This window comes from Heterocephalus glaber, unplaced genomic scaffold, assembly GCF_053883595.1.
Source record: "Heterocephalus glaber isolate CG9 unplaced genomic scaffold, H.glaber_assembly_v1.0 deba00001461, whole genome shotgun sequence".
NCBI lineage: Eukaryota > Metazoa > Chordata > Mammalia > Rodentia > Bathyergidae > Heterocephalus > Heterocephalus glaber.
Window position 1 is genome coordinate 40,553,890 of NW_028258308.1, and position 26,290 is coordinate 40,580,179.

Genomic DNA, 26,290 nt, shown 5'->3' on the forward strand with positions numbered 1-26,290 from the left:
TTTTTGGTACCAGGGATCGAACTTGATACCTTGCACTTGCAAGGCAGGCAGCAGAACAACTGAGCTAAATCCCCAACCCCCATTTGCTATATATTTTTATCACATCTCATGTACCATGTTGGTTCTGGTTCTCTGGGAAACTAAGGCAAATATCACGCATTTCCTGCTCAGGAATCTGATGGCCACACTAAGGGTTTTGGACTTTATACTAAGGATTTTAGACTTTATTCTAAGGTCAATGATAAGGTATTTATAAGATTGTAGCTGGGAAGTGATGTGACATTTCCTTTTTTAAAAGATAGTGCTGTGGTTTCTGCTTCTAGTAATGACAGGGTAAGATCTTACCAGACCACTGTCCTATGAAAATCAGCTAAAACTGTGGATAAACAACCAAAAGCACTGGGGCATAAGCAGAGACAGACAATTTCAGGGCTGCACACTCTCAGAGGTGGGCAGTTTCTCATTTTGGGGGCTTTCTTCCTGGCACCAGGTGCAGCTGGTAAGATACAGGAGCTGGCAAGGGTGCTGGTGGAGACACTGATGTCTTGCTGGATTAGGAAACTAGAAAACTGGAGCCAGGGAGTTGCAGCTGTGGAAGAGGATGGAGAAAACATGGAAACAGAAAGAGACAAAGAGAAAATCCCAAATATGAAGCACCTGTATCTCTATGCCCTTCGGAACCATACAGTACAGAACTGACTAGAAGTGATTTTATTGCAGATAGCTAAGTTAGTTAGAAAGTATTATAAGGCAGTTAGACAAAGCAGGGTACTTAGCGTAGAAAAACAATTGAGGTACATTCACTGAGGTACATTCACATTCATTAGCATTATAAAAAGAGAAAAATTACTACACCCAAGTACTTTCCCTAAGGATAAATAGTAGTGATTGATATTCTAAATAGACATCAATTAACTGGGTGGAGGACCAAGACCTTAATGCATCATTTCCCGAAAAGGTCCCTGACCCATCCCTTACCGAAAATCCTTCTTCCTTCCTTCTACTCTTGCTAGGTGACTAGCGTCTCCATTGGATCCCCATTTAATCAGTATTACCTAAGTGACTATACTTGTTGCAATCTTATTGGTTGATCATAGTTTTGTCCCAGCTCATGCTCACCTTGTAATTTCCCATTGGACCATATTACCTAAGCTACTGTACTTGTGATCTTACCAGTTGACTACAGTTTTGTCCCACTTTTAGTACCTGCCTCACCTCATGGCTTTGTCCCATAAAACACCTTTGAGAAGCAGGGTGGGTGGGCAACCCACTTTCTGGTTCCCCTTCTGTGTTTCCTACTCTTAACCTCCATTGTTCCTACAATTCATTCTTTGATTTTATTTTTTTAAATTTTTATTATTTTTTTTTTTGGTACAGGGGATTGAACTCGGGTTCTTGCACTTGCGCAGCAGGCAGTGAAACCACTGAGCTAAATTCCCGGCCCCCATTCTTTGATTTTAGAGAACACAAACTCACATTTCAGATATCTAGCAGGTTTGGGAATCACACCTATGCCCCCTAGATTAATTCAGGTTGAGAGAAAGCACTTGAACAGACAGACACAGTACTGTCATCCAGGAAACAGTGTATAATTCTCATCAGAGAAAAAGAGCAGATCCAAGGCTCTCTGCATCTTAACATTTATAATTACCAGGATATAATCCAAATTTACTTGACATGCAAGGGCTGTGAACATAGAACACTTCCTTGGGAGAAAAGAAAACCAACTGCAAATTACCAAGAGAGTCAGATATTAGAACAAAGACTAAATGGCTCTTAAAACCACTCCCTGGGAAATAAAATGAAATATGCTCACAGTGAATAAAAATATAAGAAATCTCAACCGAGAAACAGAAATCATTTTTAAAAATAACTAAATGGACATTTCAGAACTTAAAAATATAATGTCAGAAGTAAAATTCTATGGGCTGGACTTGGTGTCCAGCAGAGAGGGCAGAAGAAATAATAAGAGAACTTCAAAAAGAGCAATAGAAATTATCCTAGGTGAAGGGCAGAGTGAAAAAATGACTCAGGTCAAATTGTGGAAAGTCAAAGATAAAGAGCAAATTTTGAAAATAACCAAAGAATAACAACACACTATATGCAAGGGAACATCATTCAGTTTAGGGCTGATTTCCATCAGATGTCATGGATCTCAAAAGAATGAAATATCTTTAAAATGTAGAAAGAAAAAACTGTCAATTTAGAATTCTATATCCAGTGGTAATATTCTCGAAGAATCAAGGTTAAATATACATATTTTCAGGTGAAAGAGAATTCACTGCCAGAAAATCTGCACTGTAAGAAATACTAAAGGAAATACCATATGAAATCATATATATATGTATAAAATCATATATATATATATAATCATATATATATATTTCAACCACTAAAGGATAGGGTGGGGTAAGGGAATATAAACCAACACAATATGTGATGAAGTACAATTTTTGGGAGGTTTTTTGGTACTGGAGATCAAACTCAGGACCTTGCGCTTGCCAGGCATGCGAGGCACTGCTGAGCTAAATCCCTGGCTCCATGAAGCGTAATGTTTAAGCATACCATAAAAAGTTAAGGATATATAATTGAAATTCTCAGAGCAGCCACTAAAAATAATGAAAAGAAAGAAAGCTAAAAAGCCAGTAGGAAAAACCTACAGAATGGGAGAAAATACTTGCAAACCATTCATCTGAGAAAGGGTTAACATCCAAAAAACATAAAGAACTCAATGACAAGAAATAATGCAACTAAAAAACAAGAAAAGGACATGGCTAGACATTTCTCATAAAACAACATACAATAGCCACAGACACTGTACATGAAAAATGTTCAACATCACAAACTACCAGAGAAATGCAGAGCCACAATGAGCTATCACCTCATTTCTCTTAGAATGACTATTAAAATGTAAGTTACATTACTTATACTACCTGATTTTTCAACTTACCATAAAATTATAGTGATTGAGACAATACCTTGTGGAAATAAATATAGACATATAGAATGGCGCAGACTAATGGTCTAGATATAGGTCTTCAATTATTTAGTCAACTGATTTTTAAAAAAATAGACTTTTTTGGGAAAAGAGTCCTTTTTTCTTTTTCAGTGTTAGGTGCACAGTGAATGCCATACACCCTTTGCCCCTACCACCCACAGCCTCCTGACTAGCAACACCCAACACTGGGCTACTGGGCTCCATCCAGCTGCGAACTCATCAGTAGATTAATTTACCTGTGAGGACAGCACCCTCACAGTCCAATCACTTTTAGGCCTCACCTCTGAACACTGCTGGATTGGAGATCAAGCCTTCAAACCAGAGTCTTTGGAGGACACGTCCTACTTAAACCATAATAGCATGCCCCTGACTGAATGAATATCAGAAATATCCTACTAAGGGCCAGGGATTTAGCTCAGTGGTTCCAGCACCTGCTGTGCAAGCGCAAGGTCCAGAGTTCAATTCCCGGTACCAAAAAAAAACCCAACCTACTAAGTGCAAGTGACCAAAACAAAAGACTACATACTGTTCGATTCCATTTATATGAAATTTTAGTAATGGCAAAAGCATGGCGACAGAAAACAGATCAGAGATTGCCAGGGGTAAGTGGAGGGGAGGGAACCTATAGCAATGGTTGCATAAGAAAAGTTCTTATGGTGCTAAGGGGGAAATGTCCACATGTCACAGTGGTCATGCTTACAGGACTGTATAGAGTTACTAAAATGTCATCAAAGTATACAATCACAGTGAGTGAATTGTGTGGTATGAAGCTATACCCAGCTATAACACGCTGCATGGCTGGAAAGGAAGCAGGAGGGTGCTGGGGTCCAATACCGTTTGGGTAGCACCCCCTCCTCCTGCTTTCAGAACAGAGCTGGGGAGCCAAGGGCCCAGGTATGGCTCAGTGGGATAGTGCCGGTCTAGCATAGGCAGGGGCCTGGGTTCCATCCCCAGCACTGCAAAAGAAAAGAAAACAGGACCAGAAAAAGGGCCCTGGGGAACCTGGTTCTTTTCCAATTATAACACAAAGGACCAGGTCACCACCACTGCTGTTGTCACTATCAGTCTCCCTGGCTGGTTCCCAGGGATGTTATTAGGTTAACTGCGATCTTGTCTATAAAGCAATCCCTGCTCCATGGAGACGAATAGCCACTAAGCCCAAGGAGGCTAAGCAGCTTATCCATTGCAACTTTATTTCTTTCTGCCTGTTATCGTGTCTGCAAAGGGGAGGGCTGAGCCACATGGCCTCTAAGGATCCTCTATCAGCCTATGATTTTTAACTACCATGCAGATTTGAGTTGAGTTTTTATTTATAGTCTTCCTAGGTATGTTCCTCAGCAGGATGCCCTCTCCTTGTGCAGCACCTGATTGCATCTTATGCAACTTCCAAGGGCTTAAAAAAGTGCTCTCCACACACCATGGAGCCCCTTCTTGCTATTCTGTTTTCCACTCATTTGGGCTGTTAGTGCAGCTAAGTTCTACCGAGTGACACAGCACTTACATACAGTCCAAGGCAGAGTGCTTCTGGCTGCTATTTTATGTATAAGATTGGTCTTTTCTTCTTAACTAATTTGCAAGAGCTTTGAAGGGCTTCTATTTCTGATTCTCCTCTTCCTTAACCTCCTCCAAACTTCCCCCCACCACAGCCTTGGATATGGTGAGTGCGTCTCCTGGAAGCTTGGTCTCCAGTGTGTATGGTTGGGGGGAAATGAAACCTTTATTTTGTTTTATTTTATTTTATTTTATTTTATTTTATTTTATTTTATTTTATTTGGTACTTGGCGTTGCAAAAGCCTTTGCACTGAGTTGTACCTCAAACCCTTTTTATTTTTTATTTTGAGACAGGGTATTAAGGTCTAGATCTAAAATGTCTCCCAAATTCTCATACTTGGTTCAGGAGCTTCTTGGAAGGGATGGGCCACTGGGGACATAACTTGTAAGGGTGTATTTTTTTTTTTTCAAGACAGGGTCTTGTTATGTAATTCAAGCTGCCCTTGAATTCACTATGTAGCCCAGGCTGGCCTCAAACTCACAGTGATCCTCCTGCTTCAGCCTCCTGAGTGCTGAGATTACAGGTGCATTTGTGTCCCTGGTTCCTCCCTTCTCTCTCTCTGCTTCCTGGCCACCACGTGGTGAGCAGCTTCCTCCAGGGTGCCTGTGTCAGTTACTTTTCTCATTGCTGAGACAAAATACTTGACCCCCAAATTTAAAGGAGGAAAGGTTTATTTTGACTCACAGTTTGTAGAGGTTTCAGTCCATATTGGCTGGCTCCAAGGCATGGTGGCATGGCAGAAAGGCTTTGCAGAGGAGAAACAGTAATACCTCATGGTGGACAAAAGGTAGCAAAGCAAGCAAGGGACCTTAACAGCTTCTTTCTGCCCCTTTTGTACTTTATTTAGGCTACCAGGATTAGGGTAGTACCAAAGGAATCAGTAGACTGATATAGTAATCACACACCCTTAATTCCATCATTGCACACTCTAGATTCAGCCACCTCTGAAAAACTCCCACCTATGACTGCCTGAGGTTTTGGAGGAACATCTAACACAAACCATAGCAGTGCCCTTCTGCTATGCCATTCCTACTTTGGAGATGGCCAACCATGGACTGAATCCATGGAAACTGTGAGCCAAAATAAACCCCTCTTCTTTAAGTTGCAGATGCTGGGTATTTTGTTCCAGCAATGGTAAAGTAACTAACACACAGGGTCTTGCTAAGTAGCTAAGTTGCCCAGGCTGGGTTTGAACTTGCAATTCCCCTGCCTCAGCCTCCTACAGTACTAGGATTATGCTACCACATCTGATTGTAATGAACTTTTAACAGGGAGGGCCTAGTGGAAGATAAGTAGGTCATTAGGAGCATGGCCCTCAGAAGGAATTAACAGAGTTCTTGTAGGACCCCCTTAATTTCTGTGAGTATGGGTTCTTGTAAAAGAGGGGGCATGACTACTGAATCTCTCTGGCTTCCTATCTCAGCATGTGATCTTTCCCTCTATCATACACATTGTGCCATGTCCCATGTTGTCATGCAGACAGAAGGCCTTCCTGGTGCTATGCTCTGGAACCTCCAACACTGTAAACTACCCTCTTTTCTTTACAAATTACCCTGCCTCAGGTATTTTGTTATAACAACAGATGATGGACTAATTCATCTCCCACCCTGTAAGTTTTGAGCTTTAGGTACAATCTAGGCTTGTTGGATTACTCTTGCTCTTGTTCAGCTTCTACAACTTGCTCCTCCTTACTTCTGCTTAATGCTCACCTTCTAGATGTAACACTCTGGCTGCTCTTGTGCAGGAATCAAGCAGGAGACCAACTAGTTTCTAGAGTCATTAGGAAGCAGTAGTCTTACCTGGCAACTCAAAACATCCACTGACTTTCACTAGAAGTTGGAATCTTCCCAGCACACGGCTGTGTGGCTGGGGAGAGGGAACAGGGAGTTTAATGAGAGCACTTCTTCCCCATTTTCTCTTAGAAAGATTTGTTGGCCTGTGGCATGATTTATTTTAGACACAGACTGATTTCTATTTGGCCCTAAGCACATGGATCCCATATGCATATGGATTGAGGCTTATTTCCAAGGTTTTGTAGAAATACAATTAATTTTCCATATGTTGGAAAGTGTGGTCTTACAAGTCAGCGAGGCCTAGGGCAGGGTGCTGGATCTACCACCTATGAGCTGTGTGACCTTGGTCTAAATGCAGAACCTCTCTGTGTCCCAGTTTCTAGATCTTTGAAACAAAGTTTGTGAGAGAAATAAAAGAAATGCCATGTGTAGAGTGTTTAGTGCAGGGCCCGAGATGCAATTCATTGCTCCAGGACTGGTACTTATTACTAAGCTCCCCTGCCATGCACGAAGTGTAGGGTGCACAGTGAAGTGGTTCTTCTTTTCCAAGAGGGCTAGGGGTTCCAGCCTGCTCTCCACATGGGCCTAGGAACTTTCCAGGGCTCTGCCTGGAAGTGCTGCGGTTGCAGGCTGTGGGCTTCTGGGCGGGTCCATGCAGGCTTCAAAGACAGCCTCTCCATTTGAAGAGGAATATTTGCAGCTCATTAGCTCTGTGGCAGAGACCACCAACCAAATCAAATAAGGTTTTGGCTTAGCCTCTGCCAGGTCCCCCAAAGACCTCTGCATGGGGTTACTGGAGGAGATAAGCTTGTTTGGCCTGAGTTTAGAGGAACACTTGGAGAAGGAGAGGCTGGGAGTAAAATGCAACCCCATGCATGAGTATCTGAGGGGCTGAGCACAGAGCTTCAAACACTGAAGAAAGGCTTGGTTCCACTGTCCGTTCCCAGCTGGACACTAGGAAAAACGCCCTTGGATGGTGGTGTTGGTGATAATGATGCTCCCCACCCTCAAAGACTTTTGGGAGATGCACATCAAAGTCCGAGACAAATGTACCCCTGCTGTACTAACCACAGGCTTTGATCGGCTCTGGAGGGAAGGGGTGGAGTTGTTGCTGCTGCTTCCCACCCCCGTAAGGGGGGGGGCAGAAAATGGGGTGGGCCACAGCCAGGCCACAGTCCCAGGCACCGGGACATCCAGCCTGGTCGGCCCAGGGGGGATGATCAGTTAACCTTCAGGTTCTCCGACTCCTGCAGCAGATGTCCGTGCTCAGGGTGGGGTTCCAGCCCTAAGGGAGTTTCGTGGGACTGGGGTCTAGATTGGTCTCAGAGGGAAGCCAAGCCTGTGAAGGCTTTCCACGTTGGAGCCATGGAAAGGACACCTGGCCCTTGGACACTGTCCCTGGAGCACTGACTTGAAGGAAAGTTGAGGTCTTTCATCCCACAGCTACGGAAGATTGAGAAGCAAACATGAAGAGGTTGCTCCAAGTTAGGGCCTTCAATTCCTGCTTTTCGTGAAGGACTGAGCTCAGGAGACTGTTCCTAACTGAGGAGGAGCCAGTTGTTGGCAGCCAAGGGGGAGAGGGCTAAGAAGGGGCAGAAACAGGGGCCCACAGGAAGGTTCTTCAGGTTGGGGCCCAAGGGCCCAGCCACACCGTAGTGGTAGGTGAGGTGCTGCCCTTCCTGTGGGGTAGGTGTCTCTGCTGAGGCTGGCGGAAGGAGGAGGAGGTGTGAGGAGGCAGATCTATTCCTCCACTTGTGAGTGTCTAAGCCTTGAGGCTGGGTTGGAATATGAGCCTGAGATGTGGGGGGTGAAGAATGAAGGGAAAGGGGAAAGGAGGCAAGTGTTTTTATTTATTTTTTTACATTTTAAATGAAAACAAGTGCAAGGAGAGAAAGAAAAGAAAAACAGGAAAGAAGCCAGGGTGAGGTAGTACAGAGAATTTTTTTTTTTTTTTTGCGGTACTGGGGATTGAACTCAGGACCTTGGGCTTGCGAGGCAGGCACAGTGCCACTGAGCTAAATCCCCAGCCCTATACAGAGAATTTTCTAGCATTCTACAGCAGACCTTTTGCCTCTGATCCCAGTCACGTGGGAGGCTGAGGCAAGAGGATCACAGTTCAGGATAGCCTGGGAAATTTAGGAAAACTCAAAATAAAAAATAAAAAAGGGTTGAGGGTTAGCTCAGTGGTAGAATGCTTGCTTACCATATGCAGCCCTTGGGTTCAGTCTCTATTACTGTGAAGGTTAAAAGAGGTTTATTGCCCCCCCCCCCCCCCCCCGCAGCCAGGAATCAGGTAGCTTTAAGAACATGCCTCCTTATACACCTTGCAGCTCCACCCTCCCCATATCCTGGTCCTTCTGAGGTCATTTTGGGGCTTTTTCTCAGCTTTTGGAGGTTGTCCAGTGAGTCAGCAAAAGGCAAAGGTTCTGTCCTCCCTTGCTCTCTGTCCTCCCCTCTGTTTTGCCCAGTCTCTCCTCTCCCTCTCTTTTTCCTCTCCCACCTTGTGACCTTGGTCTCCTCCCACCCTGGGCCCAGCCTCTTGCTGAACAGGCAGCAGGGACTGTGCCCAGCAGCCCACGGTGCTGGCAGAGATTGTGCAGCCTGGTGGCCCAGACCCTAATGAATCCAAGCCTTGCCTGGCTGGCCAGAGAGAGTTGGGCTCAGGCTTTGCAGAAAAAAAAGCAGAGATTGGCATCTGGTCAGGAAGATTTATGCCCCAGGGCCCCAGCAGTCCCTATGGGATCAGGTAGGCAATTTTTGCAGAAACAAAGAACACACACAGAACCCACAGTGGACCTTTGACTTATGAACTCAGTTCCTTCATGAGGGCTGGTTGTAACTCAAGTTGGTCAATTGAAGGCTCAGCTCCTCTCCAAGGCCTTCAAAGTCTCTCTCTTGTACCTAGGTAAATCTTTGTGTCCTTAGAGAGACACTGGCCCAGGATTGCTTAATTAACCCTGCACAAGAAAGGATGTTGTAATGTTCCTCCCAGAACTCTTTAAGGGTTAAATCTAAGACCATCTGGAAGCACAAGCGGCGGGCATTTGGGTAGTAATTCAAGACTTTGTTGGTAAGTTAGAAATAAAATTCTGGTTGTAACCCAAGTTGTTCGTATGTCAGGCTGCTGCTCGTAACTCGAGGGTCCACTGCACTTTATTCCTTGCTGCTGAAGCCTCTCCTGCTTAGCCTTGCTCACCTGCTTCAAATCAGAAGGGAGCTGGAGCCTACCCCGGAGGAGAGGCAGCCTGGGCTAGAATTCCCTCACTGGGTGCTGGGTGCTGGATACTGGGTGCTCTCCAGCCACCTACATGCTGGGGCCACCAGGCTCTGGCCAGGGCAGCTGCAAACCATAGGCCCCAGCACTGCCGCAAGTCTATAGAGAGCTCTGTGGGGCTTGATTACTGTTTTCAAATACTTCAAGGGCTGTCATTTGGAAAAGGGACAGACTTATTCTATGTGGAGCCAAAGGATAAAATTAAAAGCAAAGGCGGAAGTTGGAAGAAGAGACTAGGTTTCATAAAAGAACAGTTTAGCTGCTTGTGTCCTTAGGGAAGGTAATGTGTAGCCTGGGGAGGTAGTGAGTTCACTAGAACTAGAAATGTTCAAACCAAGAGGTTTTGGAGAGGTATGATCCAGTATTTGCCATCTCCACATGTGTATCGGGAGGATAGGTATTCTATTTTTTGTGTCTATATGCAAACAGTGCCTGGCACATAGGTAGCTAGCACATGTTTGTTGAATGACTTAGTGATTAAAAACTGTAGGGTAGAGGGTAACATTAAGTGATAACAAGGACTTTTGTAGTGTGACCCTCTCTGGAAGTCTCTGAATATTTTCTCACTTTTCAGAGGCCAGGAATGGATCCCAGTTTTGGATGGGAAAGTGCTGGGTTGGCCTGTCCAGCTCCATGGTGGCAGTGGTAGGGATGGAAGTAGAGCTGCAGGGTCCTTTTGGTGGATCAGATCAGGCTGGAGTCCCGCAGAAAGCACAGCATATACAGGCTGTGGAGAGGGAGCTCTTTTTTTTTTTTTTTTTTTTAGGTACTGGGGATCAAACTGGGGTCCTTGCGCTTATGCAGCAGGTGGCGAAACCACTGAGCTAAATCCCCGGCCCCTCCCCTCTTATTTTTGAATGGTGCTGCTCACCTAGCGAAGGGAGAACCCTAGGGCTCTGGGAATCTCCTCCAGGAGGGAGCAGGGTGGGGTACTGGATGCAACAGGGCCTCAGCGTCTGCCTCCAGGTTTAACAGCCATTTCACTTTTATCTATCTCAGAGGCTGATGTTCCTTACAACACCCCTTGCCCCAGTACTGGGGATTGAAGCCAGGGCCTTTGCATTGAGTTATAGCCCTAGCCCTTTTTTTCTTTTTTACTTTATGTTGCTAAGTTGCCCAGCTTGGGCTCAAATTTGCAATCTTCCTGCCTAATCCTCCCTTGGCTTATGAACCACCTGCCTTGGCTTGCTTGGCTTCTCATTCTCTCATTTGCCAGCTCAGTGAAAGCCAAGTGCCCTGGGGAGAGACCCACATGAGAAGAAACAGGGTCACCTGTGGCCAACAGCTGGTGACTGACTGAGGTCTTTGAAGAGTCAAGCCCTGCTGACAACCAAATTGTGAGCTCTGGGGAAACTCACTCCAGGGTCCTCTGAGGTGATCATGGTTCTGGCTGACACATGACTGCAGCCTTCTAAGCACCCCTTGAACCAGAGCATGCGGTGAACCCATACTCCAACTCTGACCAGAAACTGTGTGATAACAGGTTTGCCTTGGCAGTCACTGAGTTCTGGGATGCTTTGTTATGCAGTCATTGATAACTGATGCACACAGGGAGATGGGTAAGAGATGCGGTCACAGAGCTAAGGGAGCCTGACCTCATTTCCCTGATGAGGTCAGAAAGCACTGGAGAGCTTAGAGAGAAGAGGGAAGCAATCTGACCTAAAAATCTTCAAAAAGATCATCTGGGCTGTTGCCTGGAGAACAGACGCAAGAAAGCAGGGCAAGGTGAGAGATGACAGAGGCTCAGATCCCCAGGGGAGGAGCTGTCAGTGATGAAGAGGTCAGAAGCTGAGCAAATCAGAAGCAGAGCCAACAGGACTTCCGGATGGCTTGGATGGAGGTGTGGTAGAAAGAGGGCATCCAGGAAGTTCCAAGTGTCCCCATGGAGCCAGCAGAAGGATGGAGGAGCCACTGAAGGAGGTGGAGACTGGGGAGAGGTGAGGTTTAGGGAAGAAAATGATAGGAGGTCTCTTTGGTAAGTGTCAAGGTCTAGGTGACTGTTAGACAGCCAAGTGGATGTAGAGGTAGACATTTGAGTGTATAAGTTAGGAATTCAGGGAACAGGTCACAGCTGGAAATATAATTTGGAAGTCAATAAATATATTTCAAGACCCAAGACTGGATGAGACAATGATGGCGTAGAGAAAAATGTGAAGGGGTCTATCTTATGATCCAGAAACTCAATGCTTGTTATATAGCAAAAAATCTGAAAGCAGGGTCCAGAAGATATACTTGCATATCTATGCTCAGGTGCATTGTTGACAATTGCCAAGAAGTGGAAGTTACCTAAGTGTCCATCAACAGATGAATGCATGAAGAAAATGAGATTTGTGGACATAACGGAGTACTATTCAGACATAAAAAGAAAGACAGTCTGGTCACATGCTACTACATGGGTGACCCCAGAGAGCATTATGCTCAGTGAAAGATGCCAGGACAAATACTGTATGAGCCCACCTCTATGAGCTATCAGAGTAGTCAGATGCATTGAAACAGGAAGTAGAACAGTGGTTGCCATAGGGGAAAGAAGAACTGAGAGTTGTTAGTAAAGTAAGATGAAAAGGGTTCTGGAGATCCATTTTAAAACAATGTGAATGCATTGTACACTTAAAAGTGGGTAAGATGGTAAATTTTTCCTTTTTTTCCTATGGTACCAGGGATCAAACTCAGCACTTCATATATGCTAGGTAAGCACTCTACCACTGGGCAATGCCTCCCCAGCCCCAAGATGGTGTGTTTTATGTTATATACATTTTACCACAATAAAAAAATTAACTGCAAAATAAAAGGTTAAAATAAGCAAGCATTGGATTAAAAATAAAAAAGGGAAGAGGTCCAAGTCAGAGCCCTGGGGTACTGCAGTGGGAGGAGGTCAGGGAGAAGGGGAGGACCCAGGAAGGGGGGCACCCTGGGAGAGGGTGGTGTCTGCAGCTCTGGGGAGACAGGTGGGGAAGCTTTTTGTGGAACAGAAAGGTGAATCCTGGAGTGATACTGTGGCGAGTGTGACGCTGAGGAAGCCTGAATGAGCCGTGGAGAGCCCAGGAGAGGAGAAGCACAGCCAGGAGTCCAGCTAACCTCAGGTGGGCCAGGAGGGGACGTTGCCAGAGGACATCCTGGGATAGGCAGGGGGATGTGGTCTAGTGCACAAATGCAGGAAAGTCTGACTCTCATGCTGTAATTTGAGGGTTCCAGGAACTCTAAACTGCCTGGCCAGATTCTCTCATTACTTCTCTGCATTTTACTCACACTAAAGATATTCATCTTTTCCCTGCATAACTGCCAACTGTCCATGCCTAGACCTTTGCTTATGGGGCCTTGTCGACCAGGAAGTTCCCTCCTCACTGTGTACTTGTACCTCGGGCCTGCGGAGGCGCTGTGGAGTGTTGCCTTTCCCTCTCCACTGCAAAGGTCTTCACTGGGCCTTCCTGACTTTCCTCTGTGCTTAAATTGCTGTTTCACATCACCCCTGCTAAGTCATCATCGTTGTCATTGGCTGGGGTACTGACAGTTTGCCATGTGTCTGCCTTATGCTAACTGCACTATGTCATTTAATGAGACTGAAGTTTAATTTTGCAAAGGAGGAAGCAAAGGCTTGGAATGACTTGTCTGAGTCACAGAGAGAGAAAGTGATTCATAGGGAGGTCTGCGTGACCTGGGGTCCACACTGCCTCTGGACTCATCGTGTCCTGCTGCTCATGGCATGGCAAGCAGTGATGCTCAGTATGCAGACAGATCCAGAGAATGCAACCTGCCCAGGACAAACCATGCCATGCATGGAATTTATTCCATCTGCTAGCTGAAACTTTTCTTTAAAGCAGGGAAAGGGCAAGGCGCCATAGCCAGGCCAGCTGGGATCTGACACCTCCTGCCCTGTGCAGGCTGTGGGCTCTGCAGAGGTAGGGTGGAGGCCTACAAACCTCCCTGGGCTGGGCTGGCCTGCCTTCAGCTCCAGACTCTCCATGATGAAGAAGGAGTGCCTGAGACAGGCTCTTTGCAGAAGAGAGGAAGTGGGAGGAAAGGAGAGAGGGGAGAGAGAAAAAGTAGAGGGGACAGAGGTAAGGAAGAAAAGGGGAATGAGGAAAGGAGAGGAAAGAAGAAAAGGGGAGGAGGGAAAGGAGACTAATAAAACTGTGAAAAGTAGCAAAATGGGTCCGGGAGGGGAGAAGTACCATGGTTTCAATGTGTTCCCCCAAAGGACCCGTGTCGGAAATGCAGTCCCCAAGGAAATATGTTAATTGGCCTTGGAGGTGCAGCCTCTGGGAGGTAACCAGGATGAGATGAAGTCAGGAGCAAGAAGCCCCATGATGGTATTAGTGGCTTTATAAGAAGAGAGACCTGAGCTAGCACCCTTGCTCTATCATGTCACATGATATCCTCGGCTATGTTATGACACAGCAAGAGCCACTCACCACATGCTGAGTACAGGGTGCCAGTGGCATGTCCTTGGACTTCCTAGCCTCCAGAACCATGTGCTAAATAAATCCCCATTTTAAAATAAATCACCCAGTTACTTTCCTTGTCACCAAGACACAATACTTGACACCTATAATTTAAAGGAGGAGAGGCTTACTTTGGCTCAGTTTCAGGAGGTTCAGTCCATAGTTGGCTGGCTGAAACATAGAAATGGCATGGTGGAAGAGCTCCCCTTGGAGGAAAGGTGTTCTCATCAGGGCTTTCAGAAGGCAGAGAGAAAAGAGAGGAGCAAGGGCCAGATACACCCTTTCAGGTCAGGCCCTACCTCCTAACAGCAAGTCTGCTGCTGAACTGGCCAAAAAGTGAAACTGCTGATGGGTACAATGCCCCCAAGATCCAACCACCTTCTAAAAGCCCTGCTTCTGAGTGGATGAGACATGTAGAGAACATTCTAGATCTAAACCAGAATACCCAGTCTGTGGTACTTAGTCATAGCAACAGAAAATGGGCAGTCGGGGAGAAGGATGTAGCTGGAAATATACCCAGCTGGGGATGTAGCTTGGTGGTGGAGCATGTGCCTAGCCTGTGGGTGGCCCTGGGTTCCATGCTCAAGATCACAAAAACAAAACAAAATAATGACCAAAAATTCAGTGAGGGAAGAGGAAAGAGAGTTCCCTGGCCATTTGATAGTGTGGCACAGGTGGAATGGAATTTAGTTTGTAAACCAGTAAGATGCTTGAGCAATGCCAATGCCCTGTTCTAAAAAGGAGCACAATGGCTTTCCTCAGAGGCAGAAAGGGGGACTTTTCTGTGCTGTGGCTTCAAGCACACTGCACAGCCTGTGAGGTGAGCAGAGCCAGACTCGGGCACAGCCTGAGAACAGATGCTGCTCTTGGACAAATGTCCTTCTGTTTCACACCACGCTCTCAGTGAGTGCTTAGCCCCTGTGTCACCTGGTTACCTAGAAAGACTGAAAGACACCATGTTGTAGGACATGTGCTTATGGGGCAATTGTTCTCCCTGGCATCCAACTCTAACAGTAACTTTTCTTTTGATAAAGTACTCGAAGGACAAAGGCTTCTCAGGTGCTCTGTGTGAGCAGGTTGTGGCTAGGGAAGAGCCACAGTAGGACCAAACCATGGGGAAAGGGACAGCACAACAGAGGGGATCTGAGGAGTTCAGCTCCCAGTGGACCCCCTTTGAAGGCTTGGAGGCCAGTAGGACAGCCAAGTGCAAGCTGGGACCCAGAGCTCGGTGGGTGCCCACTTTGTTCCAGTCCGGGGGTCCAGTATTGTGGTGGGACTTCCTAGAATAGGACACCTCTGGAGCCCTCCTGAGGTGTCAGGGCTTGCTGAGGTTAGGTGCCACTCCACACTTGGGTCTGTAGCTCAAGGCAGTGGTGGGGTGAGGACAACCTAGGCCAGAGCCACTGCCTTCTGCACACAGGCCTGAGTCATTAAGGGAATTCCATGGCTATAAAAGCAAGCTTGGCAAGTTTTTAAAGAGCTAAAATAATTGCCCATCCATGCCAACAGCTCATTAGCTCAAGCCGGATGCCTCAGTGCAGATGGACAGCCTGTGCCCTGGGCAGGGGTGCCCCACATCCACTGCCAGCTAGGAAGAGAAGCCTGCAGATGGGCTGGTCTGGGCAGCTGGCTCCTCGACCAGCCTAGCAGACCAAACACAGTCATTCATTGGGACAATGGGCAATTGGGCCCTGAAATGGCTCCAGTCTTCACACCCTCAGCTTCCAACTTCGAGTAGAAAAGCAGAAGAAATACAGCGGGAAAGAGCACTGGCTTGAAGTTGTCATCCCATTTCCTTAGACACAAAAATGGCTTTATTCAGAGCTAGAGGGCAATGGCCATGGTGCCTGGGAAGTCTTGTCATTTGAAATATGCCTGCTGGGTTTATTTCCTACTATCCCGCCTCCTCATGGTAATGAACTCGATGTTTAGAGTCAGAAGATTTCTCCTGGAAGATTTTACTTTGAATCCTATCTTGCCTATTACCAAAAGCATGACCTTGGGAAGGCCAGTTGGCCTCAGTTTCCCCATCTCCATATCAGGATTGTTATGATTTAATAAGAGTGTGGGAGTGAAAGTGCCTTATAAATAAGGACTCACACACATGGTGGGTAACATTCAGAATTAGTGAGGGTCATAGCAGGGGACCTCAAAAAATTCTCTGGCTATCAAGACTATTTTATGACTCTAGATCCTTGTGACAAAAATGGTGCAGTTCCACCCCTGGGACAGGTGGAGTGTAGGGTTGTAGCTCACCTAGAGTGGGAAGAAATCACAGCAGGGCCTGTTCCGTAAAGCTCCTCTACTCCAGGGCCTCCAGCACTTTCTTAAGCATCCTGGGTCTGCTCTGGGTGCACTCATTCAGAGGTCCGGCCTCAGGTTTCTCGCTGTGGGCACACTTGGGGCTGGGCTGCTCTGCCTGTCCTCGATTTGCCTGTCACCTGGATGGTGCCTTTGAAGACTTCTAAAATAGGGGTGACTTCACTGAAATGCCAGCAGATTCCAAGGAGGCAGAGTTTCAGACAAGTACAAAAGACCAGGCCACTCTCAAGACCAGAGGCCTCTGCCAGCCATGAGTGTCCTACCTCTGGAGCCCGAAGTTATCCAACCCTGCTGAGGTATGCATGTAAGTGCTCAAGCTCATTTCCTTCAAAGAAAAGTCAAAAAATAAAATCATCTCGTTTTTCATTTTTCTCCTGCCAACACATATAGTCCACGAGAGGCAGATTCCACTCAAGAATGGAGCTGAGCACTGTGTAGACATTAAGTCCATGTTCATTTAAGTGGGAGAATCAGTGAACAATGTGGCCCCCCAGCTCTGTGATCGTTTCCCCATGTTCTCTTCCTCTTATTGTATTTTAGCCCACCCCTACTGAAGTGTAGGAATACATAAATTACATGAATTATATCCTGAGAATTTTTTTGCCAAGGGATAGCTCATTCATATATTCATTTATTAATTCAATAAACCCAAAACTATAAATCAATATTAGATATTTTACAAGTACTTCTTTTCTTGTCACCTCCAAAGCCTATAAAAGAAATAAAAAGTAAAAGAATTATAAGGGAAGAAATGAAACTGTCATTGCTTACAGGTGGGAAATCTGAAAAGATTCTCAGATAAACTCAGAATTAAAATGTGAATTTAGTAAGGTCACTTGGTATAAGAGCAACATGCAAAAATCAAGTGTGCTTCTACATTCTAGCAAAAAATAAAGTTTAAAAATTATACGCTATAGGGCTGGGGGTATAGCTCCGAGGTAGAGTGTCTTAAATGTGTGAAGCCTTGTGTGTGATCCTCAGCATCGCAAACAAAACAGAATAATAAAAAACCCTACCTACACACCATTTATGACAGCATTTAGAAATCACATTTAGAAATACATCTAAAAGAGATGTGCTGTATCTCTTCATGGAAAATTATAAAAAGTTACTGAGAGAAATTAAAGGAGACATGAACGTACACCATGGGCAGGGACCGTGCGCCACTCTCCATAGTGGGAACTGGTAGAGTCAGGATGGGAATCCGGTCTGTTTCCTTCTGGCCTTTGCTTTCTTGCTGCAGTCCTGGCCCCAGGGCACCCACCTGGGTCGGCTTCCCTGCGGATAGCACCTGCATTCTGAACTTCCCTTCTAATACCTATCTTTGAACTGATGGAAAACTGGAAAGGAACACTGATAGCATATTAATCCAGGGGTCTCCTTTAGGGAACACTGGAAGAAGCCAGAAGAATGGGTACACTTGGGAAAGAAGGAAGCCTTTGCCATCTTCCTGGAACCTAGACATACTGAGATGCCCAAACAATCTCTGAATGCCTGCCTCCTCTTTCCTTCCCTGTCATAGGAAAAGCTTCTGCTGGCTGAAGGGAGAGCGGGACGGAGGGCAGGTAAGATGTGACAAGCTACTTTTGGGCCTCAGAACTACAAGCTCTGTAAGTAGTGGTCGTCTTTGGCTATAGAAAAGAGATTGCACTCATTTCTGAAATTTCAAATACACTCAATCCATAATCAGCCAGGATATAAAGCATCTGACATTGTACCTGGCACACAATAAACCCTCAATAAATATCAAATTTCCTTTTCTCACTAGGGTGCAGCATGGTGTGAGGGTCCTTTGGGGGAAATCCAAAGAAATACAATGCCTCATCCTAGCCTTAAAGAGCTTAGTGACTTAACAATATTCAGCTATGAATCCCTCCACCAAATGGCAAAAAAAAGCACAGAAATCCCCTCCCACTGGGCCAGGGACCCTCTGGAAGTGAAAATCAGAGGCATCAGTCTCAGCCCACTAAGCCCCTGCCCCTCTCTTCCCACCCCCCAGCTTTAAGCTGTTTAATTATTTTTTCATGTGTGCTCTAGAGAGCCTGTTATTTTTATGGGTCGCTATCTATTAATTTTTCTCCTTGTCCTTCTTTCTTTCACCACGATCAGGACAGTGCAGACAGAAGGCTGGAGTCAGGCTCCAGTGAACAGAGATTACATAGATATATATAGAGATGAGAGGAAGCAAGGAAGCAAATGCGGTTACCTCTGAGGCTGCAGAGAAGCTGTTAAGTGGTGGAGATTTAAAGCTTCGTTCGCCTCTGTACTAACTTCAAGCTGTTCTAAGCCCAGTCTCCCAGACGACAAAACTCAGACCAGCTGCAAGAGGGAGGGTATTACTCCCGATGGAGCCTCAGGTCTGATTTAGAGGGTGCTTAGAGGAGGCAAGTGAGGAGGATGCAGCTGAGCAGTTTTATTTCTGGGGAAACTTTCTCTGCTGAAGACAAAGCTAAGGACAGAAAGAAAACACTCATCAGTCATTTACTGTGGACGCAAAAGATGAGGAGAATTGGAGCTTAAAGCAGGGCAGGCAAAAGTTGGGTGTAATCTAGGACAGAAGTCTTCGCCTGAGAGGAATGGGGCTGTCTGAAGATACAATCCTTGTTTCAGCAGGATTTGGAGAGTCGCCTGTCCAGAAGCAGGAGGCTGGGACCACGTGGCCCCATGGGGTCATTTCGCATTGTTTGTTGGTCTTAAAGATCACACTGGCGGGGCAGCTAGGGACACAACAAATTAGGTCGCCAAGTACAACTGAATTGCTGGAGGTGGGCAGTGGAGACTCCCCTACCTAGCTCCCCTATAGAGGCGGAACTAACATTGAGGACCCAGCAATAAAAAAAGCCTGAATCTGGAAAAACAACAACAGAGAGATTGCTTCATAAAGTGGCAAGTGGAAGGAAATGTGGAAGCTGAGGAAGAACAAGGAAGAAAAAAACTTCATTTGCTGTGAAACTGGGAGAACTTCAAAAGTCAAGCTGAGTTATCTTTCTTTTTTTTTTTTTTTTTTTGGTGCAGGGGATCAAACTTGGATCCTTGTGCTTGTGAGGCAGGCGCTGGAACCACTGAGCTAAATCCCTGGCCCCCAAGCTGAGTCATCTTTAATGTGAGGTGCAACAGGCTGCCTCTTAAGTGTTCCCCAAAGGCCCATTTGTTAAAGACTTGGTCCCCAGGCTGGCAATATAGGGAGATGGTGGAGCCTTTAAGGAGTGGAACCTACAGAGAGGTCTTTAGGTCATTGAGGGCGTGTCCTCAAAGGGTATTGTGGGATCCCAGTCCTTTCCTCATTGGCTCCTTTGCTTCCTGGACCTGAGGCAAGTACTTTGCAGCACCATATACTCCTGGCTGTGTTGTGCTGCCTCCCCATGGCCCACAACCGTAGGGCCAACCAGTCATGGGCTGGACCCTCCAAAAGAGTGAGCCAAACTTTTCTCTTTGTAAGTTAATGTTCTCAGCTATTCCATTATATATGAGTACTGATGGAAAGGTGACTAATACCCAAGTGTATTTAGGGTTGATCTTGGGCCTGACTGAATGAATCCTAACGGCATAGTTTGACAATTTGAGGGCCAGAGGGGAGCTATATTCAATCCAAGTCAGTGGCAAAAGCTTTGTCTTTTTTTTTTTTCAGTGCTGAGTATAGAACCTAGGGCCTCACATGTAGTAGAAAAGCACTCAACCATTGAGTTACATCCCTAGACCTAGAAGTTTTACATAATGAAGGGTTCTCTGGGATGGGTCTGGAGCTGGCTAGCCTCAGGCTTAAAGGCCTAAAATAGATTGTTCTTTTATTTTCCTTCCAAAGGTGTGGAGTGGGTTAAAGAAAAAATACTACATTTTTCTTGAAAACTTGTCTGCCCGGTGGGTTAAGAGGGAGCTTCCTCCCTGGGAGGAGCTACTACAGGGAGCAGGTGGGAGTGTGGCCAGTGGCCCATGCAGACGCAGACATGCTTCCCATCCTGCAGCTGTGCTGGGAGCCTGTGTGCATCGTGTGACTTTCCTAGAAGGGACCAGCCTCAGCAGCAGAGTTAGAGTAGGGAAGATCAAAGCTTTTATTAGGGCTTCTCTTTCCAAAAGTCTTTCTACCAACCTGCCTGCTCTTTGTCTTTCTTCCCTGTGAGCGTTCTGCCTTCTCTCCCAAAGGGTGACTGTCACTAAAAAAATAATTATTGAGCTCAGTATTCACTTAGAAAGCATGGAATCCCTCATGTGACCACTTAGATGCCAGAAAAATAAAGGCCAAATTTGTTGCTAAAATATCAGAAGCAGAACATCTTGATGACTAAAACCATCAATTTCTTTGGATTCCTTCAGATAGATTTCATTTAAATAGATCTGGAAGTAGATCAGCTGTATCCCTTCTTTAGAGACATCTTGAGTCATAAAGTAAATTGGGCATAAGATTAAGCCAGTTACATGTTAACTTTCACACTGTACAATGCTTGGAAAGTGGCTGGGACCCGAAAAAGAACATGGTCCCATCATCATCCTATTGGTGCACACAGATGTGGAGACAAGATGCACACAAGGCTGGGAGCTGCAGTCTCTATGTGACTGGGCCCTGTGTGGTGTGAGCTGGTCTCAGACATGAAAATAGTTCACTTTGCTCTTTCTCCCTATCCTCTCGGGCACAACTTGTCCCTGGGCCTAAGTACACTTTCCTGCTTCGAGGTGGAACTTCTCAAATAGTCACTCTACAAAAGAGGGAAGCTGCAGTCCAGAGCAGTAGGATCACAGGCAAGTTACAAGATGAAAGGTGCCAAAGAAACCGTGCAGAATGCAGAGAACTTCGAGACCTCTTTCTGCAGGATAAGGGCCAGGGTACACATGATCTCTCTCAGAGATGTTTAAGATAGAACTATAAATCATGGAAACCTTCAAGGTTTCCATGGACTGTATCAGCACAATTAAGGAGAGGGTAGATGTTTCTCTTTGAGAAAGAAAGGCCTCTCTGGAACCCCTCGAATTGTTTGTGTGTGTGTAGGGCCAGCTGAAGACTCAGCCTGCAGTTCCGAGCCCTTTGTTTCCATGAGACTAAAGAAACTTGGGAGGAAGTGTCTGTGGAGAGGGAGAGATTTGGACAAAGGTCAGGTGAAGGGAAAGAAACAGGGTCTACTTGAGAAAGAAGAATGGCTAGCAAGGTAAGGAAGGGGCAAACGTTCAATAGCCAGGTGAGTCCTCTAAATGGAGCAGAGACACAAACCTGCCTCTTGATATGACTCTGGGTGTACTCACAATTCTTACTAGAGAGCTTATGTCCTCCTAAGACGATTACATAACCTCTCATTTAATGGGCTGCATTAATAGCCTTTTTAATTAGCTTTTTATGAAAGGATGATATGGTCTTGGCTCTTTAGTAATTAGTCAAATTGTCAAGTTGCTCATAAACCAAGTCAAATTAGAAATGACTTTTCCCTCTCCTGAAGGGGTCAGACATGCCTAATCATGCCTATCTTTTGAAAGTGCTCAGACAAGAAGAGGTATTATAGATACAGTGGAAGTGAGCAGGCTTTTTCCCTAGTGCTTATTTACTTTTAATTCAACAGCCCCAGGGATGGAGGAATTATACAGTTCTTGACTTGGTAGCCGGGGGCCAACACTAGAAGCCAGGAGTTATGATTTAATGGAGCTTAATTATCATTCCTACTCTAGAAATATATTCTAGGTCATTAATCTGTAACCTTCCCATTGCAATTGATTCCTCTTTGGGAGAAGAGGAGAAAGTTTCTTCTTTTATTTGTAGGAATGGAGCAAGAGATTTCTGGAATTTAATGCCCAAGGTTCATTCTGTGTGGATATCTTAGAGATCACAGGTTTAGGACAGACTAGGACTGGGATTTATTTAGTCAGAAATGATATGGTGATGAGGGCTCAGAGGTGCACATATGCAGAACAACAGAGCCCCTTGGGCTCCAGCCTGCTGGGTCCCTTACCATTGTTACATGGCTTCTTCCACTGGAAGTCAGGCGCCCCCAATGGCTGGATGGCCACACCAGGGAATCACACTTATTCCCCATGGCGGTCCTGTACCATTTCTGTGTCCTCTCCTTCGTTTCTAGATCTCATCCTCCTACATCCTTGCTGTCCTGTACAGGAAGGGTGGGGCAGGGTGCCATGCATCCATATCAATGCACAATAGAAGGACAAAACCCAGGAACTTCCAGGTATGGCTAGGAATCCTCATCCTTCTCAATACTTGCTGCCAGGGCTTGTCCTGATTTTGAAAATGCTGGGTGTTCACCATGGTTAATTCCTTCTACTACACATGCCTGTTTCTTCCTCATTCTGGTCTTCCTCCCAGTCATTTGTGTAGCCAGTCATTTATTTAGCCAGGCTGTTTTGATGTTGATCAGCTTAAAATACTGAATGACAGGGACTGCTGCCTTCCAATCCCAGAGAGGCCCAGAAATGAAGGAAAACATTTGGTCTGACAAGAACCTACCTCTTCTCAGGAAAGGGTCCCAGCTCTGTCCATGATCCAGAAGAGAACCACTGCAGTTTGGCCATGCAGCTAAGGTTTGATCACCAGCCTGTAGTGCTACCAGAAGATGGTGAAACCTTTAGGAGGTGGATCCTGGAGGGAGGACATTAGGTCGCTGGGTTGTGCCCTTGAGGGGATGTTGGGAGCCTGGACTCTTGCTCTTTCTTTGCTTCTCAGTTTCTGTGAAGTGAACAGTCTTCCTCTACTGTGTGTTCCTGCTGCCATGATGTACAGTACTGCCAAAGGCCTGAAGCAAATAGGTCAAGTGACCATGGACTGAAATCTCTGAAACTGTGCATGAAAATAAATATTTTCTCCTTTTAAGTTAGTTATCTCAGGTTTTTTTGTTTTTTTTTTTTTGTACCAGGGATGGAACCTAGGTCCTTGTGCTTGTGAGGCAGATGGTGGAACCACTGAGCTAAATCCCTGGCCCTCAGGTATTTTTTTTAATCTCAGGTATTTTTGTCATGGTCCTGAAAAAGCTGACTAACATAAGGCCATTGGCTACAATCTTTTTCCTTTCATAGAGGGAAAGTATAGGCAGAAGGCCCCCAAGTGAGGGGCTTTCTTGGGAATAGGATACAGATTGCTGACATACTCTTGTCATATTTTTTTTAACTGCACTTTTAAAAATCAGTGATCATCTCACTAGAGTGGGCAGAATTCCAAGTTAATGGAATTTCCAATTGATAGAATTCTTCAGGTATTATTAATTTACTAGATGTTTTAGAGCTATCTTTCCAAAAAGTTCAAGACATATTTTACATAGACTTTAAGTCTTGTCGTGAAAGGTAAAATAGATAATAAGAAAGTTATGTGGAAAGAACAGCTGATTAAAAACACATTAATTCACGCTTATGCTCAGCAAGGGTTTATGGAGGGCTTACTATACCTCAGCACACAACCCTGGCTGCTGAGAAGACAGAAAAATGTAAAACAGTATTTCCTCTTCATGAGCTGACACTTAGGGGAAGATCAGTGGAGGCTTATGGGGTCAGGAAGAGCTTCACGAATGAAAATAGACTTGTGGTAGACCTTGAAGGGTTGAAAAACTTTTCATGAACATGAAGAGAACAGGATTGTAGGCAGAGGAAAGGCTGGGATTCAAGTAAGCTTTATTATGATTTATTTTAGTCTTGATTAAGAAGGAGTATTTGCCTTGGGAAAGTAACAGGAGATAAAGTGCAATAGGTAGGGTAGGAGTAGAGCATTGAATGCCATGAGAAGGAAGAATGAAAGGCTAAGCAATGTTTAATTAAAACCTTCCAGCAAACTGATATCAAAGAAGAAAAAGAAAGCTCCTTTTTAGCCTGGCCTACCCAGGACAACAGCAGATGCTGACACTCTGGGACAAACGTGAGCTTGGACCAGTGTGTGTGCGAGTGTGCGTGCACATGTGTGTGTGTGCTGGGGGGACATCTTGGGGCTCTTGGTACCTGTTGCAACCCAGAGGGTGGAAGGAGGGTGCCACAGTGTGGTTGCCATCTCCCTACTCGTGTTTGAAATTGGGACTGACAAGACAAGCTGGATAATTTTGCTCAGTTGTGTCTTGAATGCCCTTTTCTGTGGTACAGGATCCCCTTGAAGCGTGACAGCTGCGATGACTTCCAGATGTTCAACTCCTGTCTTCCAGCGGGCTGGGGTGGATGTGGTAAACTCGGGGATGGAAACCGAAAACCCAGCCAGATGGACTGTGTCAGCATCAGCCACTCACACATCTGGCTCCAATACCGGCAGCGATAACCAGAACAAATGGCTGCTGTTCCTGCTGCCCTTGGCTTGTCAGTGTCCAGGGACACGATCAGGAAGGTGTGGGCATGAGGGAGGTGTGTGGATTGGATCAGGCAGGTTGAGGACATCAGAGAGGGCAAGCTGGGCCTGGAGCCCCAGACCCGAAACTGGTTGGGGTTTTGGCTCAGCTTTGCTTTGCCTGGGCATCAGGCTGGGCTGGAATTTGAGATCCTCCTGCCTCAGCCTCCCTGAGTGCTGAGATTATAGGCATGTGGTACCATGTCTGGCCCCTCCTCTACCCTCTACCACTGAGCTACCCCCTGTCCTCCCTCTCCTCCTGAGTCCATAAATAGAGCTCACCAACAGTGATGGGGCAGGAGTAGATCTTAGCTGTTTTTATCCCTATGATCAAATTTTCTAAATAATACAATCAGAAAAAACGAATACTCTGAAACAAGATGGAGTGTACAGAGCTGGATGGGAAGGAAGGTAACCAGGCCTACACCTGCTGGCCTGCAGAAAGGGACTGAGTGGCACTGTGTGTCATCAGCTCTGCTTTCTAACAGCATATGTTGTGCATTTGAAATGGCCACTAATTTAGCACCAAAACACTTGGATTTCGGTCCTGATTCTGATGCCAATGAGCCTGGTGGTGGAAGATATATTTTGGTTTCCTCCATTATAAATTGGAGCGATTTTTTAAAAACTTCATATGGTTCTCTGACACTGAAAGTTTACAAAGAGAAATGAATTAAGGGTGGAACTAGAATCCAAGTTCTGTCATAAACCATGTAACTGTGGTATTTACTTCATTTCTTTGAACTTCAATTTTATCACCTGAACAACTGGCTCGGGGAAATGGCTTTGACAGATATGATGTTCTACATATACATGTTTTGTTTTATTTCTTTTGTGTAAAAGAGAAAACTGGGGTGCAGAGACACTGACTTGCCCCAAGGCCACAAATAGACAAGTGTTAGGAATGCTTTGGCTTGGCTTAGGTTGACATGCAGTCACCTCAGTGTGGCTTTGTGCTTCTCCCTCCTTCTGCCTTCTGTTTTAAGGTCAGAGTGTTGCTCCCAGCTGATGTGGTCCTTGAGGAAGAGGAGCCTCAAATTGAGGCCTAGACCAAAGGTGCCTCAGCTTTCAGCTTCAAGTCACTGGAGTGCTCACTCAGGGTCTGTCCTTCAAGTTTCCAGCAAGTAGCTGCTCCCTTTCTGGGACTACAGCCCAGGACACATGGTGGGTCTGAGAGGTGTCTCTGCTCTATCTTGTCAGTCTCTCCCTCTTCTTTCTTTCTGGCTTTCTTGCTTTCTGCTTGTCATTTCTCCAAGAAGATCCTCCTTTTGTTTCCACTTCTCTGTGGAAGCTTGTCTCTGTTTTTCCATAACTTTCCCTTGTAAACTTAGCAATGACGGTCTTTAAAAATGTTCTCTTCTGAGTCCTTCCCTCTCTTCTCTTCCCTTCCCTTCCTTTCCCTTCTCTTCTCTTCTCTCTTCTCCTTCTCCTTCTCCTTCTCCTCCTCCTCCCCCTCTCCCCCTCCTCCCTCCTCCCTCCTCCTCCTCCTCCCCCCTCCTCCTCCTTCTTCTTCTCTCTCTCCCTCTCTCTCTCTCCCTCTCTCTCTCTCTCTCTCCCTCTCTCTTGCCCTGATCTTATTTTGTTTTCCACAGTGCTGGGGATGGGACTGCAGCCTCCTGAACTCT